The sequence below is a fragment of the Orcinus orca genome, chromosome 11 (genome assembly GCF_937001465.1).
Source record: "Orcinus orca chromosome 11, mOrcOrc1.1, whole genome shotgun sequence".
In the NCBI taxonomy this organism is placed as follows: Eukaryota; Metazoa; Chordata; class Mammalia; order Artiodactyla; family Delphinidae; genus Orcinus; species Orcinus orca.
Window position 1 is genome coordinate 41,551,719 of NC_064569.1, and position 22,742 is coordinate 41,574,460.

The 22,742-nt window shown below is 40.4% G+C and overlaps 1 protein-coding gene across 5 annotated transcripts in view; it reads left to right on the top strand.

The window, feature by feature from the left end:
- The first annotated feature begins 354 nt into the window (after window positions 1–354).
- The window catches only part of SCN8A (sodium voltage-gated channel alpha subunit 8), a 177,551-nt gene continuing 155,163 nt past the window's right edge, over window positions 355–22,742 (top strand). For 4 of the 5 annotated variants that reach the window (XM_049694089.1, XM_049694093.1, XM_049694088.1 and 1 more), the window contains exon 1: window positions 625–764. The gene's annotated coding sequence lies outside the window, so the exon portion shown is untranslated. Of the gene's footprint in view, window positions 436–624; window positions 765–22,742 lie in introns of those variants that run through there. The other variant, XM_049694090.1, reaches the window with a different exon arrangement.

A 22,742-nucleotide genomic window follows, 5' to 3' on the forward strand; every position in this document is an offset into this window, starting at 1 on the left:
TGCGTTTTTTTCTCAGGCAGCCAAAGCTCGGGTAAATTGAGTTCCTGGTGTTTTTAGATGTCAGAGATTCTAACAACTGAGCACTGCACTGTTACTAGGCATTTCCTTCTGCGACTGTCGTTCAGGAGAAAGGTAAGACTTGGCATTTCCAAGGGTCACGGGGCCCTCGAGTCCACAAAGCACCTTTCGGGTTTCAACGCCCGCGTGCTGGCTGACAGCCCGCCAGCGTTCAGCGGCCGCGTCCCGGCGCTCGGCCCGGGTGCCCCTCCCGCGCGGCTCGGCGGGGGCGTCAGGGAGGCGGGCCCGGGGACGCTCGCGAGGCGCTCCGGCGCGGCGCCCCCTGCCGGCGCCCTGCTCCCTCGCCCCGGATCCGGTCCGGGCGGCGCGGGGACGCCGGCCTGACAGCCAGCGAGCGGGCGGGCGCGCCCTGCAGAGGTAGGTGGGCTGCTGGGCGCAGGCAGGCAGGCGGGCGGGGGCGGCGTGCGCGAGCGGGGGCAGGAGGCGGGCAGGGGGCGCGCTCCGGGGGTCGGCGTGGGGGCACGGTGGGCGGGGGGCCCGGGGGCGGGGGCGCGCGCGGCGGCGCGCGGCGGGCGCGAGTCATCAATTATGCAAGGACTTCGGCGGCGCGGGGGGCGGGCGCGGGGAGCGCTCCAAGATGGCGCCGACCGCAGTCCCGCCCGCAGCATCCTCCGCACCTCAGCAGTCCGGCCGCGCCTCCCGGGCCCCGCGTTAGGGCCGCCGCTGCCTCCCTTGCCGCCGCTGCCGTAAGTAGCCCCATAGCCCCCGCCCCGGCGCCGCTCCTCGCCCGCCGGCTTCCCCTTCTCGCCTCGGGACCCTGGAGCGGGGCTCGCCCACCTCCAGCCAGGGGCTTTGCCGCAGAGTGCGCGGTGGGGCTCCAGGGGCAGTGGAGCGGGGTTTGTGCCCTCCCTGTTTTGGACAGGTGTTTGGAAGTCTTGCTTCCTTCTACCGTGTTTACTGGGGATCCCTGAGGAGAACTGAGGACCACCGGCCCCCACCCCCATACACCCTCTCTCTCCTCCGCTCTTGGCTGCACTGGGGGACACTGGCGTGCCCTCGGCGCCCCTTCCGTAAGGCAGCACCCTCTCCTCCCCATCTCTCAGAGCCGGGCCAGAGTCGGGGCCCCTCGCCCGGTTGCACTGGAAGGGCAGCGCCGTCCGGATCTTCTAGGCAGCTCCTTAGCTCTACCCCCTCCCCCATGTCTTACTGCATCCTTCTCCCCCATCCGGCTTCAGATTGTTACCAACTGCAGAAGCCTGGGGCTCGTGGGTTCTTAGGGCAGCCAGGACTCCCCTGTCCTTTACTCGGATGCATCCGTCCCCCTCCCGACAGGGTACTCGGGGGTTGTTGGGGGCCCCCGGGACCTTCCTTGGCAGGCTAGGATTCCTGCATTAGGGAGTACATCACTTTCAGAACATCCCCTTCCCCCGCCCCCACCCCTACGCCACCCGATGCAGAGCTTGCTCCTCTCCTCCTCTCTGCTTCCCTCCCCCACCTTACCACCGGCAGCAGCACCCTGGGCTTCTGCTAGCTTTGGGCTTGCAGGACTGCCCAGCTCCACAGGCTTGGACCCCTCCTCTCTAGTTCTCACTTGGTACTTGGGGGACCGCAAAGCCTCTGCATTTTTCCTGAGAGCTCAGCTCCATCCCCTCCTTGCCGGCAGCAACCACCGGTGGAGACTTGGCAGCTAACTTTCGGGGGGGCTTAGCCACGGCTTTCAGACCCCTTCAAGGGCCCCAGTTTCGAGGTGGGATGAAGTGGGAATAATTTTACAGCCTGATAAATATGATTCTACAATCCATGCCTTCCTTCCAACTACCCCACCCTGTGCCCTCTTCCTCACTTACACTGCAGTTTTTGAAACATGGGGGAATACATTTTATATCCGGAGATTCCAAGATGCCAAGGTTCAGCGTCGGTATTCATAATAAAAGGATGGCATCTGTTTTGGGGGAGGGGAAGGGGTAGAAGAAACTTTGCATTGCATCTGGCTAATTCAGGGGGAGGGAGAAATAATTAGCATGGAGCAAGCTCTACCAAACAGGGAAAATTGCTTTTAATGCACGCACAATGGGCACCAGAGAAGCCGGGATGGAAGCAGGAAGTGTGGGTGAGGGCTCTGGGGGCAAAGGGAGAGAGTGCTTTTTATAACCGTTTTCTCGAGTTTGAACCTGGAGAGCCTTTAGAAAGGTAGTGGTGTGCTAGGGCTGTGGGATGTTTTAGCTTTCCAAGGGAGATTTCGGGTGTGGTAGGTAGGTTTTCACTGTTTCACAATCTTTCTGTACTTCTCTTTTCTCCACGTGTATTAGAAGATAATGGTGGTTAGGGGACTTCTTTTTCTTTCCTCAAAAAAAAAAATTGGTTTTTTTTTTTTGATGTGTAATGCAAATGGCTGGATAACATTACCACCTGGTACCACCATCCTGGTAGAAATCTCAGGGGAATCAGACTTAAAATGCTGAAAGCTTTGTAACACGTTACCTGTAACCTGGTTCTTGAAATACTGCAGCATTTTTTCTTTGGAGCTCACGATCCACAAGGCTTCAGTTCTCCCTGAAAGAGAATTGGATTGCCTGGAAGCGGGTAGTAGTGATGGCTTGGTACTCAGCAAACATTGTCTGTCCTAGAAATTGAGGCTCTCCCTGGAGAGGGCTCCAAGCGTGTCCTGTGTTCTATGGACATCTGATTCAGGGTATGTGTAAATATGTTGTTTCTTAGTAGGGCTGCTGGTGGGTACTACAACACAGTTCTTGATAGTGCTGGTCAGTTACTGGTTTCTTGGGTTCAGTTGGAGAGGCTTCCGTTTTCATTTGGGGTTTTGTCAACTTTTATCAAAATATTTGAAGGATTTTATTTTAAATTAATAAAAGATTATGAAATGGAATATAGCATGCTTACAAACAAACAATCATACAGTTGATTTTGCTTTCTTTGTAGGGGCTTTAACAAATTTTTCGCAGGGCCCAACTTGCCCAGCTTTGGTTGCCAGTGTTGAGGTTTGCGCCAGGGTTTCTTGCCGTGGTGCTGAAAGGACAGTTCCCTGACAGTCCTGCCGTAGAGTGCACTCGTGCTGGACGTGCTTTGGGTTTTTCCTGCTTTTATCATCAGCAGGCTTTCCTGTAGATGTGTGTGTGTGTGCGCGCGCATGTGCATGCGCAGCTGGGTTTATACTTGAAGTTGCAGGCCTAGTTACCATATTTTATTACTCCCACATAACTCTTCATTTTGGCTGTCCCTCATGGAGACAGTGTTTTCACAGGCTGCAGCAGATCCATATGTAAGTCATACAGTGACATTTTGCTGACTGCATTATTTCAGCACATTTTGATAATTTCAAGTAGCAAGAAACTATTAATGTTATGGGAATTTGGTCTCCTCAAGAAGTAATCAGATAGCTTGCTAAATTAAGCTGGATCAGAAGGGCATCTTCTTTGGGTTGATTTGAATAGTGAGCTGGGAAAAGGACTCAACACAGCAGAGGCCAGTATGTGATTCATTGTTTCACTAAAGTAATTTGTCAAAAAAGTATTTTAAAATCCTAAAATAGTGAAGGGAGCCATAAAATTCAGCTTGTCTGAATCTCTCACCTAGCACAGGGATAAAGCAGCTCGTTCCTTTTGGGTTCCACTGTGATTGAAGTACTTTTGTGTCATTGAAAAGGTAACATACATAAAGTTGAAAGACATATAAATTGGGGCTGTGTCAGGGGCAAATGTCATTCTTGTGCTTCTTACCAAGAAAAGATTGACATTCAGTGTTCTATAGAGATTACACAAGAAACCTGCACCTGCTTGAAAAGAATACGAAGATAGAGACATATCCACCTAAAGCAAGAAAAGCATTCTTGAATGGAAGGAAAAGTAATTATCTTTAATGTGCTGATATTATGTAACAAGTTGTTCCGGAGGCACATGCATGAATTAATGAATACTTAATTCCTACAGATTATATCTGAGACGGAAAATAAGACCACGCTGTAACGCAGACGTAGAGAATGGACTTGAGGACACGGGGAGGGGAGGGGTAAGCTGGGACAAAGTGAGAGAGTGGCATGGACCTATATATACTACCAAATGTAAAACAGATAGCTAGTGGGAAGCAGGCGCAAAGCACAGGGAGATCAGCTCGGTGCTTTGTGACCATCTAGAGGGGTGGGATAGGGAGGATGGGAGGCAGACGCAAGAGGGAGGAGATATGGGTATATATGTATATGTATAGCTGATTCACTTTGTTATACAGCAGAAACGAACACACCATTGTAAAGTAATTATACTCCAATAAAGATGTTAAAAAACAAACAAAAAAGCCCCCACACTGTATAGAAAGTGTTAAAAAATACAGTTTATCCAGAGTCAGATCAGTCTCCATAATTATAAAAATAATGTAGGGCTTCCCTGGTGGCGCAGTGGTTGAGAGTCCGGACGCGGGTTCGTGCCCCGGTCTGGGAGGATCCCACGTGCTGCGGAGCGGCTGGGCCCGTGAGCCATGGCCGCTGAGCCTGCGCGTCCGGAGCCTGTGCTCCGCAACGGGAGAGGCCACAGCAGTGAGAGGCCCGAGTATCGCCAAAAAAAAAAAAAAAAAAAAAAAGTATACTTATTGCAGAAATATTTTAATATATAAAAGACAGGAAAAAAGTCATCCTTAGCAAAACAGTTGTCTGTGTTTATGGTTATTTCAGTCTTTTTTTTTTTTTCTGTAGAGAGGGCAAGAAGCACTTGCAAAAGTTATTCAGAAGAACAAAAAATAAGTATTTTAAAACCAAGCCTTTTAAACTCTTAAGTTCACAGTCCACTAGTTAGTCATTGAGAAGCTTAACAGCTAGATCATTATATCTCAGTTTACCTTTATTTTCTGAATCATGTAAAAAAAATTTCCACGAAATTTCTTTAATGTGAATTCCAATTCATTCTTAGAATTGGACTCCTGTAAAGTCTTTTGATTTAAATATAGCAAGTTAACTAGAAGAATAAAGAAAACTTTACAGATATTCTCCCTCTGCCCCTACTGTGTGTGAAGCGTTGCACTAAGCACTAACACTCTTTAAATGGCAGGACTCAGCTTAGAAGATTATACCCTGCTCAAAACCTATGGCTATTAAAGTGTTAAAAGAAGGAAACGGAGCTTTCACCCTTCACATATATTAATTGCTGAAATGCTGACTGGAAGTGATTTAACCTAAAAAAAATAATGTGTGCAGGAATATGAAGTAAATGTATGTGAATAAAAGACAAAGAAGAAATCTTCTGGAAAATTTTTCTCTGTCCCTCCGTGAAGTTATAGATACAAAACCAGGACCCGCGTTTAAGTACCTATCAGGAATTAAGGTGAAATGAAGACCCAAGAAGGTTGCCTTAGTTACACTGCTGAGAAGAAAAAGTCAGGAACAGTGTAGGCTTTGGAGGTAGGCAAAACTAAGTTCAAGTCTTGATTCTGCTACTTACTAGCTTTGTCACCTTGGGTAAGTCATTTAATCTGTCTGAGCTTCAGTGTTCTCACCTATAAAAATAGGAATAATAATACCTACATTGCAAGGTGTTTGTGGGGATTAAATGAAATCTCTGTTTCCTGACACATAGAGCTCAGTATATTTTAGCTCCTTTTCCTCTAGGGATTTAGCAGCTTAGTGTGTATTTATATGTGTATTTGATAGAGTATATATGTACTGTATTAAATTTCAGTAGTCTGAAAAGCAGACGGTTGCTTTATCTTCAGTCTGGCAGAGAGAATAGAATCTGCAGGTGTGCTGAGTTGGGTGGACATTGCTAATATAAAAGGAGAAGAGTTTTACTGTATAATTGCAGTGCTGACCTCCACCAACACAGTGCAAATGGAGTTACCAGAGTAACTCTTTCTGCATTCATTCCCAAACTATTCTAGAATAGGACTCTTTACCAAATAGGAATGCTCTGACATTCGCCGGTTGGCAGGCAGCTGGGCTGTTTTTAGTTATAGTTTGGGATCTGAAGGTGGAATGGGCCCAAAGGCTGAGGTGTCCCTTTATCCTTACTTGAGCTGAATGTTTTAATTGTAGTAAGTGATTACACGGGTTTGGAGTTGCTTTTGTCTTCAGCACCCTTCTAGGTTTTCCCATTATATAGTCTTTTTTTCTTTTTTTTTTTGCGATACTCGGGCCTCTCACTGCTGTGGCCTCTCCCGTTGCGGAGCACAGGCTCCGGACGCGCAGGCTCAGCGGCCATGGCTCACGGGCCCAGCCGCTCCGCGGCATGTGGGATCTTCCCGGATCGGGGCACGAACCCTTGTCCCCTGTATCAGCAGGCGGACTCCCAACCACTGCGCCATCAGGGAAGCCCATTATATAGTCTTTTAATTGCTTTATTTGAATGAGTCTCATACATTTAGGTCTCATGGCTGACCATCTACTTTTGGTAATTATTACTCTATGTTTATCTGTTTATAAAAACTTAAAAAATCCTTCTATCTGTTGATAGTTTGAGTTAGGTAAGATAAATATTATTCTACGCATTTTATAGCTGAGGAAACTGAGGATCCCAGAGCTTGAATGAGTTGTCTAGGGCTATGGGACCATTAAGTGATGGAGTGGAGACAGGGACCCAGGTTGGTTGACTCATGCTTAAAAATTTTTCTTCCATTAAATGGTATTATATTCTGATGTTCATATAGCCAAGTATTGTGAACGATTTTGGCTTTAAGAAATTATCATTACCCTAGGTATCTAAACATATCTTACTGAGTGGGCATAATGAAAGATTCTGGGATAGGCAGAGGGAGGGCAAGAGTACCTTTGAAGGAGAGCATTTGGAAGCAGGAAGGAGAGGGAAAATGAACAGAAGATATATCAATAAATAAAATATGGATGAAAATAGGAGGCATTGAAGTAACGTGGTCGTTTTGTTTCTGCAGCTATCCTGGCTACTTTTTTAAAGGTCATCATGTCTTGGTGTCTGCTTGTCATTCGTCATTTCTCTTGCACATAAATACACATTTGGCTACTCATAAATGCTCCCACGTTGCCAGTATAAGTTATAACCAGGACCACAGGGGAATTATGGCCACTATCACCTGGACTTTTTTGCTTATGCAAGGCTGAAATTGGTGTAGGACTCAGAGAAGAATTGGTGCTTGGTGGCGGGAAGGTTATGCTAGTTGAAGCAGAAAAAGTTCTGGGAGGCTCTAGATCTAAAAGAGCAAAGGTGAAGGTAGATAATAGTTACAGTTTCCCTTAGGTATATGGAGATGTGTCATACTGAGGAGAGTGGAGCAGAAGAAAAGCTAGGACCCTGAGGGTCTAAGATGTGCTCTCAGTTTGGGACTGAAGCTCTCTTGATCCTGGAAGGAGTCGATTGGGTTAGGATAACTAAAATGTTGTCTGGAGAGGTTTGGAACGCTTTTATATTCACTGTTGGTGGTAGCGAGAATCCTCCTGTGTTCACTGGGCTTGTCCCAGGATCTGGAAATGGAAAGCACTGAAATCCCTCAAAAGACACATTAACAGGCTCCTTTCATGTTCAGTTGATTAGTGAGATTTTTATGATGTGAAATCTTTTGGGTTCCTAGGGAATAAGAACATTAGAGAAATATAGCGAACGCTTATTTATCCAAGGATGGATTATCTAGGCTATGAATTATACATGTCACTTATTTTCCTCTCGTTTTCTGCATCTTGAGCATTTAACTGATCGTTAGCATTTCCATCAGAGTGAACTTGGGAAGGGAGCAAAAGTCAAAATTAAAATGTTACTGTAAATTTTTAGATAATGATTGAGAAAGGAAGAGATCAATGGGAAGGCAACTCATTTTTAGTGTATTCTTATTCTCTCCTTATTTTAAAGTACAGACAGTTGAAAGCTGAGCCTCCAAAGGCTTCCCTGGAAGCCAGTGTGAAATAGCATTTTCCCCTCATTTTACTGAGTGACAGCCCTGTAAATAAATAGGGCTTAATTTATTACATGGTTAGTCTTGTTTCACAAGGAATTCTTCTTCAATTAAGGATAATGCAGCAGGCTTTTCTTCACATTCACTAGTGACTTTCTGTCTTAGCAAGAAGCTGAATAAAATGCTTTTAAATGAAAACAAATTGATGCGTTATTATTAAATTGCAGAGAAAAATCGAGCAGGTTGCGAATGAGACTGGTAGAGCTTTCTCAGAGGTCAGAATAGCCAGAAATCTCATTTGCTACAGAGTTCTTAATTGGATTTCCTAAGATTTTGGTGAAGACTAAAAAGGCGGAATGTCTTATTTCTAGGAAAGATACCTTGAACAAAATAAAGCATTTTAAACAGATTTATATTGTGATAGGGAAGAAAGCATTGAGAGTGTGAGGAATCATCAGGGTGGAGAATGAGGAAAGGTGAAAGAATGACTGCAGTGAAAATGGACAAGGGAATTTGGATGTGAACTTGGAGGAACTGCTCATGTTTTTTTTTTTTTTTTTTTTTTGCGGTTCGTGGGCCTCTCACTGTTGTGGCCTCTCCCGTTGCAGAGCACAGGCTCCGGACACACAGGCTCAGCGGCCACGGCTCACGGGCCCAGCCGCTCCGCGGCATGTGGGATCTTCCCAGACCAGGGCACGAACCTGCGTCCCCTGCATCGGCAGGCAGACTCTCAACCACTGCGCCACCAGGGAAGCCCCTGCTCATGTTCTAAGAGAAAGAGTTCTCTCTCCTCTGCAAACTCCTTTGGATACATGTCTTTGTTCTTCTTCCTGAACTAGAGTTGTCCCAATTTTCCGGATAGGGCACAGAACCAGGAAGATGTTTTATGTTTTAAATGTTATTTTATCCCTTTCTCTGCTAGAACTTTGCTGCAAATTGCTTACGTTATCTGATGTCTGCTTTGGAAAAGCTGGAGAAATTTTCTTGCTTTGTAGCAAAAAATTTAGTACCATTCTTAAATGTTTTTTCAAAATTTCCTCTTTTTTTAAAAAAAAGGATTTTAAGTCATTTAATATAAAAAACATTTTCTCAAAAGGCACCGTGGAAGGTATCTCTGTATTCTATACATAAAATATATCTTTTACATTTTTTTGAGTAGTTACAGAGGCAAAGGGTTAAAAAATCAGAGAGTTCAAAGTTAAGTCTTTTATACTGTCACCTTCACTCAGTGTGCCCTCCATAAAGGCAACTACTGTTAGCAGTTTCTCTTGTATCCTTTCTACATATATATGCCTGCACACATTTTCTCTCCCCTGCCCTCCCCCACAATTATGTCCATTGTCTTTTGAGGAAGACTGTTAAAAATAGTTTGGGGATTTAACTCTCATTCTAGGTCATCTTAGATCAATTAATTCCCGTTAGCAAAAATTTTAGTGACATTCTTAAGTGTTTTTTTTTATTTCCTCTTTTTATTTTTTTAAGGATTTTAAGTCATTTAATATGAAAACATTTTCTCAGAAGGCACTGTTGAAGGTATCTCTTCCATTCTGTGTCATAAATTTGGGGATTTGGATATAGAGTATAATTAGAATTATATTCAAATTAGAAATTTTGCTAAGAACAAATCAGTTGGGCTGGGGTAGAATTCCCCAGTGGCAGACAAGCCTGCAAAGATACAGTAGAGTTAGCCAAACACTAAGAATTTTTTTGAAGTTGCATTTATCCTTGGAGACAATGGAGAACATAGAAGATTTTTTAGGGGGTGCAAAATGACACATCATCAAAGCCGTGCTTTAATATTTTAGGAGAATTGGGCAGCAGTGTGTATATAACAGGATGGAACAAAACAAGGAATGGACATCCAGTTAATTGACTGTTTGATTTGGCCTAGCTGTGTGGTGACAAAGGCTTGGACTCGGACAGTAGTGATGAAGATGGAAAGGAAAGAATATAAATACAATTTTGTATATGTGTGTCACACGGATGTGTGCGTTTAAGTCGCATTTTTATAATGTAAGAAATTGTTTCGGGGAAGGCCCAATAGGAATTGGTGAATAACTTTACTTGGGGAAAAGGGAGGAGGAGTTAAAGATTGTTTTGCTGTTTTAAAGTTCAGCGACAGAGACTCTTCTGTTTAGAAAATCTGAGGAAGTAAGTTCTGTAATACACATTGGCAGTGTAGTCCAGAGCATCTTGGTTAGCAAGCTACCTTAATTTCTAATTTTTAATCCTTTCTCTGCAGAGGGTTTTCCCCCATCAGCTTCTCATGCTTTCTTTAAGGAAAACCTAAATCTTCCAACTTCTTTATTCTGTGTGTTCTCTCACTGATAAATATTACTTAATCTTTGTGGGTCTCTGTCCTTTTCTTATTTTGTGGTCTTTTATTCTGTCCATTTATAGACACTTAGCTCGCTGTCTTTTTCCTTTATACTCTCAACTGACCTTCGGTTTAGTGTATAAAGAAACAAGAATTATGCACCTTTCCATAGGTGGATGACTGTTTTGTCCTTACTGAAACTCAGTGACTTTCTTTCTTTGATCATTTGCTTATATTCTGTGTGTTTCATGGAAGCCATAGTAAGTATTTGAAATTGCAGGTTGAATTAAAGGTAGCAACTGAGAGAATTCTAATAGGTGAAAGCAGAGGGAAAGTGTTAGGCCTTATCAGCCAGTGATGTTGCTTGTTATTTCAGGTATTGACCTTGGGCTGTCAATACAAAAGGTCAGACTTGCATAAACTTCCTTGGTGTAGCTGGGGTACAAGAGAGTAGAGAGTGGACCCTAATGCGTAATTTCAGTATACTGTGATAATTTAGAGCAAAGGGTGAGCTCAGGGAGCTTGGGTTCTAGTCTAGTCTTTTGCAGTCAGTAAAGATCTTTGAATAAGAAAAACTAAAGGGTGGGCTTCCCTGGTGGCGCAGTGGTTAAGAATCTGCCTGCCAATGCAGGGGACACAGGTTCGAGCCCTGGTCCGGGAAGATCCCACATGCCGCGGAGCAACTAAGCCCGTGTGCCACAGCTACTGAGCCTGCGCTCTAGAGCCCGCGAGCCCCAATTACTGAGCCCGTGTGCTACAACTACTGAAGCCCGCATGCCTAGAGCCCGTGCTCTGCGACAAGAGAAGCCACTGCAGTGAGAAGCCTGCGCACTGCAACGAAGAGTAGGCCCCGCCCGCCGCAACTAGAGAAAGCCCGCGCGCAGCAACGAAGACCTAATGCAGCCAAAAATAAATAAATAAAATAAATTAATTTAAAAAAAAGAAGAAAGAAAAAATAAAGGGTGATTGGAACATCAGAACATATGCATGCAAAATAATAGAATGCGCCTGGAGAAAAGCAATTTAATTCAGTAAATCTTTCCATTTAATTTTCCTTCTCACCACCAAAGTTACTGAGTTTTTGCAAATTGCATTAACATTTGCCATAGTTTGCACTCAGATTGTTCGCAGTAGTCTCCATGGTTTATGTGGAACCAGTAGAGCAGGCAGAATTCATGTACAAGATGTTAGTAAACTTAGACTCTGTTTAGGGGTATAAAGCGTCTTTACAGTAATCCCATCAGGAGGTTCTCTGCGCAGTCACACTGTAAGTTTGTAGCGGCTTCCTAGTATGAATGCTCAAAGTAACAGTGATGAAGAATAGGTAAACAACAGACTCTTGGGAAGCCATTCTTAAAATAGTTTGGGGTGAGGAAAGTCCATAAAGACCACTAAACTGAAAGGTGGCAATCTGTTTTATTAATCTAGATGTTCTAGTGCAAGTAATATTTCAGTAGGTGTATAGGTTTTTATTTTTTCACTTTCCTTCTATTAGTAATATTTCTTCTTCCTTGTCTCTAGAAAAGAGGGGTGGTAGAAAACCAAAGACGCAGATAGATTGAGTGATTAAATGTAGTGGGGAAACAAAGCAGAATGATCCTATGAGTATTTCACTTACCTCACAAGGCTGTTTTCTTTTCTGACTCATACAAGAAAACTTCAGCCATAAGGGCTAAAGGGGTAGAAATTTCTTTTATTTTGGGACCTTAGTGTAGATTCTTTGCATTAGAAATTGCTCAAAAGCTATATAGTTCAAAGAAAAGAAGTCCATTTTGTGTGATGAGTGGATATCAAAGACTTGTTATTAATTAGATCCGAGCGTCTTCCCTCTTTAATTTTAATAAGCTTGTGTGCAGCTTGACCCTTGGGGGCTGACGTGCTTTGTTCCTAGCCACACGCTCCTTCCTGACCATTAGTAAGTCTCTGGCCTGTATTGTCCCTTTCAGGTTGTAGAGGTGCGCATCTTTCACCTCCCTCTCCTCAGCAGGCTGCCCAGGTTCCCAGGGGTGAGGCAGAGCACACGGGTGTGTGTGACTTCTATGCCCTGCTTGGGCTCTGCTCTGCAGCTCTGCCTTTGCCCAGGCTAGTGCTCAGAGAAAGTTTTTTTTTTTTTAAGAGCAATGCATTTATCACTCAGTGCAATCTATTGCAAAATCTCAAGGAAAAAAAAATCCTCCAGAAAACAGTACAACTTTTCTAGCCAGGATTCCAGAGCCATCAGCTTCTTATAGGCACTGCTTCTGTTTATAGACGTTGAGTTGTCAGGGCTTTGCCAGTTGTTTTTTCCTTCCGTGGTTTAATCACAGAACCTAGTAAGAACTCTTATTTGTGAGAACTGAATGCTGACTTTTGAGGGTATTATAAAAATCTAGTGGATCTGTAGAGTTCGAAGTGTGGCTGCTAGTCTATATTTTGGGCAAGAGAGTATCAGATAGTCTTCTGGTGGAAATTGAGGCATCATACCCCTTGAAGTCTAGTTGTGGCCTTGGGCCAAGACACAGTGCCCCTGGGACAGTATCCTTCTTCCTATTTGGAAATTTATTCCTATTAGGGGCCTATAACCGAGTAGAGTACTATTTCCTTCAGAAGAATAAGTTCAATATTACTAATATTTGAAGACCTTTTGAAGTTCTAACTTATGTATGACAAATATATTTTTGCCTTTTTAACATCATTTTTAACAACTCTGGTTATTTTTAATTATTATTTAAAAAATTTACAAGCAGTACAGTTGAAAAAAATTTGGAATATAGTTCTATGAGTTTTAACACATGTATAGATTCATGTAACCAGCACTACGATCAGGATACACAATAGTTCCATCACCTCAAAAAGCCCCCCTCTGCTGCCCCTTTGTAGTCAGACTCTCTGTAACCTGTGATCTCTGGCAGCCCCCAACTGGCTCTCCATTCCTGTGGTTTTGCTTTTTTTAGAATATCATGGAAATGGGATCATACTGCAGAGTATAACCTTGTGAGACTGGCTTCTTTAACCCAGCATGATACCTTGGGGATTTATCTATGTTGTAGTCTTTATCAATAGTTCGTTCTTTTTTTTTTTTTACTGCTGAGTGGTATTCCATTGTGTGGTTATGTAACAGTTTGTTTATCCGTTCATTTGTTGAAGGATATTTGAGACGTGTCCAATTTCAAGTGATTATGAATACTGCTGCTGTAAATGTGTAGGTTTTGGTGTGAATCTAAATTTACAGTATTCAAAGATATCCCTAAGGGTGATTGCTGAGTAATAAAGTAAGTGTATGTTTACCTTTATAGGAAACTACCAAACTGTTTTTCAGAGTGGTTATACCGTTTTGCATTTCCACCAGCAGTGTATGAGAGTTCAGTTGTTAATATCCTCATTTGCACTTGGTATTGTCAGATTTTTGTTTGTTTTTTAGTTTTATTGTGGTAAGAACACTTAACATGAGATCTATCCCCTTAACAAATTTTTAAGTGTACAATACGTTATTGTTGACTATAGGTACAGTGTTTTACAGTGAATCTCTAGAGCTTATTCATCTTGCTTAACTGAAACTTTCTGCCCATTGGCAACTCCCTATTTCCCTCTTCCCCCAGCCCCTGGCAAACATCATTCTACTTGGATTCTCTGAATTTGATGATTTTATATACGCCATATAAGTGTAATTATGCAGCATTTCTCTTTCTGTGACTGGCTTGTTACACTTAGCATAATGTCCTCAAGGTTCATCTGTGTTATAGCATATGTCAGAATTTCCTTCTTTTTAAAAAAGGCTGAATAGTATTCCATTGTATGTATATGCCACATTTTCTTTAGATGTTATCTGTTGATGGACATCTAGGTTGTCTCCCTATCTTGGCTACAGTTGAATGGTGCTGCAATGAACATGATAGAGCTAATATTTCTTCAAGATCCTGATTTTAATTCTTTTGGATAAATACCCCAAAGTGGGATTGCTGGATAGTATGGTAGTTCTGTTTTTAATTTTTGGAGGCATCTCCATACTGTCTTCCATAGCAGTTGCAATATTTTGCATTCCCACCAACAGTGTGCAGGGAGCTCCAGTTTTTCCACATCCTTGGTAACACTTGTTATCTTTTGGGATTTTTTTGATAATAGCTGTCTGACAACTGTGGTTTCTCACTGTAGTTTTGATTTCGCATTCCTTTGATGATTAGTGACATTGAGCATTCAGATTTTTAATTTTAGCTATTTTAATAGGTATGTAGTGGTATCTCATTGTGGTTTTAATTTGCATTTCCCTAATAGTAATGATCTTGAGCATTTTTTCACATGCTTATTGCCATCCATATATCTTTCGTCAAGTGTCTGTTCAAATCTTTTGCCCATTTTTTAAATTGGATTAAAAAGCCCTGGATCATGTTTTTGATGTTATAAATAAGAATTCTTTGTCTAATCCAAGGTCACAAATATGTTCTCTGTTTTCCTCTAAAAGTTTTATAGTTTGCATTTTACATTTAGATTTCTGATCCATTTGAGTTAATTTTTGTATAATGTATGAAATTTAGGTCAAGGTTCATTTTTATGTATTTTGCAGATAGATGTGTAATTGTTCCAGCACATTGCTATTAAAAGACTATTCTTGGGCTTCCCTGGTGGTGCAGTGGTTGAGAGTCCGCCTGCCGATGCAGGGGACACGGGTTCGTGCCCCGGTCCGGGAAGACCCCACATGCCACGGAGCGGCTGGGCCCGTGAGCCATGGCTGCTGAGCCTGCGCGTCCGGAGCCTGTGCTCCGCAGCGGGAGAGGCCGCAACAGTGAGAGGCCCGCGTACCGCAAAAAAAAAAAAAAAAAAAAGACTATTCTTTTTCCATTGAATTGACTTTGCACTCTTGTCAAAACTCAATTGGCTATATTTTTTTGGGCCTTCTTCTAGGTTCTCTATTCTCTTCCATTGATATATGTATCTGTCCTGTCACCAATGCCATACTGTTCTGATTACTGTAACTTTACAGTGAGATTTAAAATTATATAGTGTGAGTCTTCCAACTTTATTCTTCTTTTTTCAAAATCGTTTTGGCTATTATAGTTCTTTCATCTTTCCATTAAATTTCATAGCTTGTCTGTGTCTGCAAAAACTCCTGCTGACATTTTGCTTGGAACTGCATTAAATCAGTAGATCAATTTGAGAATTAATAACTGTATCATGCCTTCCAATCAATGAATATGATAAATGTCTTCACTTATTTAGGTCGTATTTGATTTCTCTCATCAACATTTTATAGTTTTCAGCATATAGATTTGCATATATTTTGTTAGATTTATACCTAAGTATTTTTTAAGCTATTGTAAATTTTTAAAATTACATTTCAGTTTCTAATTCATTCCTTGTATATAGAAATATGATGGATTTTTGTGTGTTGAACTTGTCTCCTACGACCTTGTTAAACTCATTAATTCTAGGAGCTTTATTATAAATTGTTTTGGATTTTCTATGTAGACAATTATGTCTTCTGTAAAAAGGAACAGTTTTATATCTTCCTTTCTTATCTATATGCTTTTTATTTCTCTCTCTCCTCCACCCTTATTACAGACTTCTAGTAAGATATTGCATGAAAGTGGTGAGAGTGGATATTTGTGACTTCTTCCTGATCTTAGGGAAAAAGCATTTAGTCTCATCATTAAGTATGATGGTAGCTGTTAGTTTTTGTAGATACTCTTTCTCAGGTTGAGTAAATTCCCTTCTATTCCCAGTTTGTTGAGAGTTTTTTCAGGAATGGATGTTCAATTTTGTCAAATGCTTTTTCTGTATCAGTTGATATGATTATGTGATTTTTAAATTATTTTATCTGTTAATATAATGAATTACACTGATTGATTTTCAAATATTGACCTACCCTTGCATTCTTGGGATGAACACCACTTGGTTGTGATGTGTTATTCTTCTGTATTGTTGGATTTGATTTGCTAGTATTTGTTGAGGAGTTTTGCATCTGTGTTCATGAAGTTGTTAGTCTGTAGTTTTGTTTTTTTCTTGTCTTTATCTAATTCTGGTATCAGGATAATGCTGGTCTTATAAAATAAGTTAAAAAGTGTTCCCTTTAGTATTTGGGGGAAGAGAAATTGTAGATTCCTTTTTAAACATATTTGGTAGAATTCTCCAGTGAACTGTGCCTAGAGTTTTCTTTGTGTGAGAGTTTTTAACTACGAATTAAATTTCTTTAATAGATACAGGCCAATTCAGGTTGTCTGCTTCTTTTGGGGTGAGTTTTGGTACTTTGTGGCTTTGAAGGAATTGGCCCATTCATCTAAGTTGTCAACTTTACGTACATGGATTTGTTCATAGTATTCCCTTATTATCCTTTTAATGTCTGTGGGTCTATAGTGATATCCTTTCTTTCATTCCTAATATTGATAATTTGTGTATTCGTTCTTTTTTTTCCTTTTGGCTAGAGGCTTAGAAATTTTATTCATCTTTTCAAGGAAACTGTTTTTGATTTTATTGATTTTTCTCTTTTTTCTTTTCTGTTTTCAATATAATTGATTTCTGCTCTTTTATTTATTTTCTTCCTTCTGCTTGCTTTGAGTTAATTTACTCTTCTTTTTCTTTTCTATTTTTTTAAGGTGGAAAACTCTTTTTTAGATCATTGATTTGAGACCTTTCTTCCTTCCTAATATAAGCTTTTATTTTTAATACTATAAATTCCCCTGTAAGCACTGCTGTGTTTGCATTTTACAAATTTTGATATGTCAGACTTTTATTTCCCTTGAAAATTCTTCTTTGACCAATGGATTATTTAGAAGTGTGTTGTTTCAAGTGTTTGGAGTATTGGGAGATTTTCCAGAGTCTTTATTTTATTGATTTCTCGTTTAATTCCATTATGGTCAGAGAACATACTTTGTATGGTTTCAATATGTTTAAATTTGTTAAGGCTTGTTTTATGAACCAAGATGTGGTCTATCCTGGTGAATACCCCCTGTGCACTTGAATAGAATGTATATCCTACTGTTGTTAGGTGGAATGTTCTATAAATGTTAATTATATGCAATTGGTTGTTCAGTTCCTCTGTATTCTTGATTTTTTTCCTCCCAGTTTTATTGAGATATAACTGACGTGAAGCACTGCATAAGTTTAAGGTGTACAGCATAATAATTTGACTTACATACATCATGAAATGATTATGACAGTAAGTTTAGTGGACATCCATCATCTCATATAGACATAAAATTAAAGAAATAGAAAACTTTTTTCTTATGGTGAGAACTCTTAGGATTTACTTTCTTAACAACTTTCATATGTAATATACAGCAGGGTTAATTATGTTTGTCATGTTGTACATTACATCCCAAGTACTTATGTATCTTATAACTGGAAGTTTCTACCTTTTGACTGCCTTCATCCAGTTCCCCCTCTTCCCACCCCCTGCCTCTGGTAATCACAAATCTGATCTCTTTTTCTGTGTTTGTTTGTTTTTGTTTTTAAAGTATACTTATACTTGACCTACAACACTATGTTAGTTCCTTTTACACAACATAGTGTTGTGATATTTCTATACATTTCAAAATGATCATCGTGATAAATTACCATACAAAGATGTTACATAGCTATTGACTGTATTCCCCACACTGTACATTTCATATCCGTGACGCATTTATTTTGCAACTGGAAGTTTGTACCTCTTTATTTCCCTTACTTCTTTCTTTTCTCCCCTCACTCCCCTGTATCCTTGAATTTTTTCCTTCTCCTTTTAAAAAAAATTGAAATGTGGTTTATTATTTAATTGCAACATTATGTCCTATCTCTTTATTTTTTCAAATGTATTGAGATATTATTGACACACAGGAATTATATATATTTAACATGTACAACATGTTTTGATATCCTTGATTATTTTCTGTTTACTTGTTTTATTGATTAGTAAGAAAGGAAGATTGAAATCTCTAACTATAATTGTAGATTTGTCCATTTCTTCCCTTAGTTCTATCAATTTTTGCTACATATATTTTGAGGTTCCTTTCTTAGGTGCACACACATTTAGGATTGTTATAACTTTTAGTGAATTGACCCTTTTATCATTATTTAATGATAACTAAATTAAAAATTTATTTTTAAATAAATAATTTTTTTAATTTTAAAATGATAAATAATTTTTTATCCCTGGTAATTTTCCTTGTTTTAAAGTCTACTTTATCTGATATTAATATAGCCTGTTTATATATATAGTTAATATAGATCTGATAATTCATGTTTACATGGTATATACTTACCTCTCCTTTTACTTAAAAATTTTTTTGAAATAATTTCAGATTTATAAGTGAGTTGCAAAAATAGTACAGAGAGTTGCCATATGCACTTTACCTCGCTTCCCCTAATGTTAACATATTACATAACCATAGTACATTCATCAAAACTAAGAAATTAACATTTGTACACTGTTAAGTAAGCTACAGAATTTTATATGGAATTCACCAGTTTTTCTACGAATGTCTTTTTTTCTGTTCTATAATCCAATCCAGGCTGCCATATTACATTCAGCATCCTTTCATTTTTAACCTATATATATCATTGTATTTAGTGGGTTTCTGGTAGATGACATACAGTGTGTCTTTTTTTTTAAATCCATCCTCATAATCTTTCTTCTAATTGATGTGTTTAGACCATTTACATTTAACATAATTATTGATATTTTAGATTAAGGTCTAAATCTAAATAGGTCCAGTGGGTCCTTGAGGCTCTGTTCATTTTTGTCTTCCAATCTTTTTTCTTGTTTGTTCAGCTTGGGTAATTTTTGTTGATCCATCTTCAAGTTCAGTGACTCTTCTGTCATCTCAGTTATACTATAGGTCCCATCTAGTGAAGTTTTAAATTTCTGTTATTGTATTTTCTGGTTTAGATTTTTTTCATTTGGTTCTTCTTCTTCTCCTTCTCCTCCGACTTCTTTTTCTTCATCTGTTTCTTTGTCGCGACTGTGTATTTTTGCATTTACTTCAAGAGCATTTGCCTTTATTTCTTGCAGCATGATTATAATAGCTGCTTTAAAGTCTGCTAATTCCAGTATCTTGCGGTTGGTGTCTGTTGATTGTCTTTTCCCTTGTGAGATATTGAGATTTTCAAGTCTCATTTTACGGGTTGACCCTTAAACAGTGTGGGGATTATGGACACCAACACCCATGCGGTCGAAAATCCACATATAACTTTATCAACGGCCCTCCATATCTGAAGTTCCTTATCTGCGGGTTCAACCAGCTGGAGATTGTGTAGTATTGTAGTATGCATTTATTGAAGAAAATCTGCATGTAAGTGGATCCACGCAGTTCAAACCCATGTTGTTTAAGGGTCAGCTGTATATCAGTTTGGATTTGTATCCTGGACATTTTGAATATTATATTATGAGACTCTGGGTCTTGTTTAAATCCTGTAGAGAATGTCTTTGTTTGTTTGTTTATGTGAGCAGGCAGTCAGTCCAGTTAGGTTCAGGCCACAAGTACCTACCTGCCTTCTTTGGGCTGGGGTTCAGTATCTGTTCAGTTTTCAAAGTTCTGTTTGCTGTGCTATTTGTGTCTGTTCCACGTACATACCAGCCAGTGGCTAGACTCAGACCTGGGCAGGTATACCTCATATATCAGTTGTCAAAACCTTCAGAATGCTGTTTAGGGTCAGATACTTTCATGTACAGCTTGGAGATGATTCCTGGAGTTCACACACAGCTTCACTGAACTCCCTTTTCTTCCTGTTGTTTTCCCAAACTTTCTAGATCCAAAGGATTCTCCTTCCTGCTCCTCTTGCTAGAAAGCTGAGACTTGAATTTCTCTGCTCTGCCTTGCACGCCCTGTAACTACCTTTTCCTTGGGAACCAAATGGCAAGAGGCTAGGGAGAGAAAACAAAGCAGTGGAGGTTCCCTCTATGCTCTTGGGATCACAGTTCCTCAGGTCAGAGAAAAGGTTTTCCTTTCTGGCTGGTGTTGTCATTGCCACTGCTGCCTAATTGCCTTGGAGGTAGGGCAAGGGAGGACAAAAGAGAAACAGAGAAAATCAGGGGATTTCCTCCACTCCCTTTGACCTTAGGGCCTCCCTTTCTTGCTTCTTGGGCCAAAAATGGAGGTCTTATCTTGGAGCTTTTTCTGTCTGTACCTGGTGCACAGTTCTGGGTTTGGGCTGCCTTTGAGTCCAGGCCAAGAGATACCAGAAGAAGAAAAAAGGGAAGCTCTGTTGGTTTCACGATATTTTGAGCTTTGGTTTGTTTTTCCAATCCACCTGCTATCAGTTACTTTTCAGTCATCAGATGATGCATGGAGCATCTCTGTCTATCCATGGATTTTAGCTGAGTTCACTGGGAGAGACAGGGTAGAGTGAACTTACTCCGTCTTAACAGGAACCAGAAACTTTGATTATTTATTAGACACATTTTAAGAGAGGACCAAGGTTGGCAGTGGCAAGAAAGGTGTTGGCTTCAAGGCAGGTTATCAATCCTGAAAGATCAAATGACTGGACTGACAGGCCTTAGGGTCCCTAGTGGAGAAGACACCTCAAGGAAGGGCTCCAGTGTTTTCAGTGCAGGATGCTCTCTCTTCCTCCTTTTTAATTTTTAAATTTAAATTAAAAGTTTTTAAAAAATAGATTATATTTGAACTCAGTACAAAATTTGAAAGATATAAAGGGAAAAAAGTGAGAGAGGTATGTCTCCCTCACTTACTTATCCCCTAGCTACCTAATTCCTTCCCCTGGAGGCACCCATGTACCAATTGCTTGTGTATCCTTACAGAGATACTCCCCACAATACCAAATTTAAAATGGGAATGTGTGCATATAATAACAAAAACAGCAGTGTACTGTGCATATTGCTGTATGCCTTGCTTTCTCACTTAATATGTCCTGGAGACCTTTCCATAGCAGTGGCTACCGAAGCCTTCATTCTTCTTAGCAGCTGCAGAGAATGCCATTGAATGAATACACTATGATTCATTTAATAAGTCCCTTACTGATGGACTTTATTCCACCAATAAATGATTATTTAGTCAGCAAATAAATATTTATTCCATCAATTTCAGTCCTTTGTTATTACAGGAAAGTTATATTGAATACCCTTGTATACATATTTAACATATGTGGGGCAATATCTATAGCATAAATACCTGGGAGTGACATTGCTGGACTAGAAAGTATGTGTGTCCATTTAAATTTACCAGATTGTTAATAGCGTATTGATACCTTATTTCATACAACTGCAAATAATCCATCAATTTTTTAAGCCTTGGTAAGGAGAGTAAAATTAGAATAGGTAATAGAAACCTTCATATAATCTTAAGTCTTTTTCTAACTCTGGTTAACATCTAACTCTGGTTCTGCCTAGTCTTTTACCAACATGATATGGAAGAAAAGGAAAATGTGTTAATTGGCATTTTCCTTCTTTCTTCTCCCTTCTTACTCTAGTAAGAGACATGCCAACAAGCTGTGAAAAAAATACTGTAAAATAACTAAATAGGAACTATTCAAAAGGAAGGCTATAACAGTCAGGAGGATTTGGATCTTGGACCAGTTGACTGGACAATCAGTTCCTAAACCTCAAATGTTGGTTTGCATGAAAGCCTTTCTTCTGAGGAACATTTTATCTATCATGTGTTCTCACCTACACAACCATGCCCATATAGGTAGGTAGAGAGGGCAAGTGAAAGCTGTTATCATTTGCTGTACTTACGGTGGAACAGAAGCCCTACAAGTATAATGATTTTTTTTTTTTTTTTTGCGGTACGCGGGCCTCTGGCTGTGTGGCCTCTCCCGTTGCGGAGCACAGGCTCCGGACGCGCAGGCTCAGCGGCCATGGCTCACGGGCCCAGCCGCTCCGTGGCATGTGGGGTCTTCCCGGACCGGGGCACGAACCCGTGTCCCCTGCGTCGGCAGGCGGACTCTCAACCACTGCGCCACCAGGGAAACCCATAATGATTTTTTTTTTCTGATCACTAGATCAACACATTTGATGTGAAAATGTTTAATGTGAAGCAGTCTTGGAGACATATTTACTATTATGGATACCAAAGAGTTGTCGCTTAGCGGTTTTTCTGATGGTTCATAGTATTTATTTGAAAGCAAGGCTTTCTTGGAAAATCTGACATACAAATTTTCCAACACGATGGAGCATTTTACTAGTAACAGTCCTTACATTACACGCGAGACTAGAAATCAGATCAGTGAGGTGCTTAAAAATTTTCATGTTTACTTGGCTTTGACTGTATTGTTATCTGCTTCAATTAATTTTAAAAAATAAAATTAGCTATAAAATTAATCTGGAAAAAAAAGACTATTTTTAAAGTGAATGGTGTGTTCTCTCCAAGTGGGAACCCTAATTGGGTAAATTATTAAGTAATAAAACTGGTTTGGGTGGCTCTTCAAATAGTCATCTTGCTTTTAATTTTTATGTATTTAACCCTATATTTTTGGAAAAATTTGGATGAGCATGTATTACTTTTTAAAAGAAATATAACTCAGTAGAAAATACAGAACAAAGGAAAACAGTGATCTTGGAAGGCTGTGCACTTAATACAGTGAAGCAATTGTTACACAAAACATTGTTGGAATTTCTTGTTTGAAATTGCCCTTCAAACCTGTTCCACGT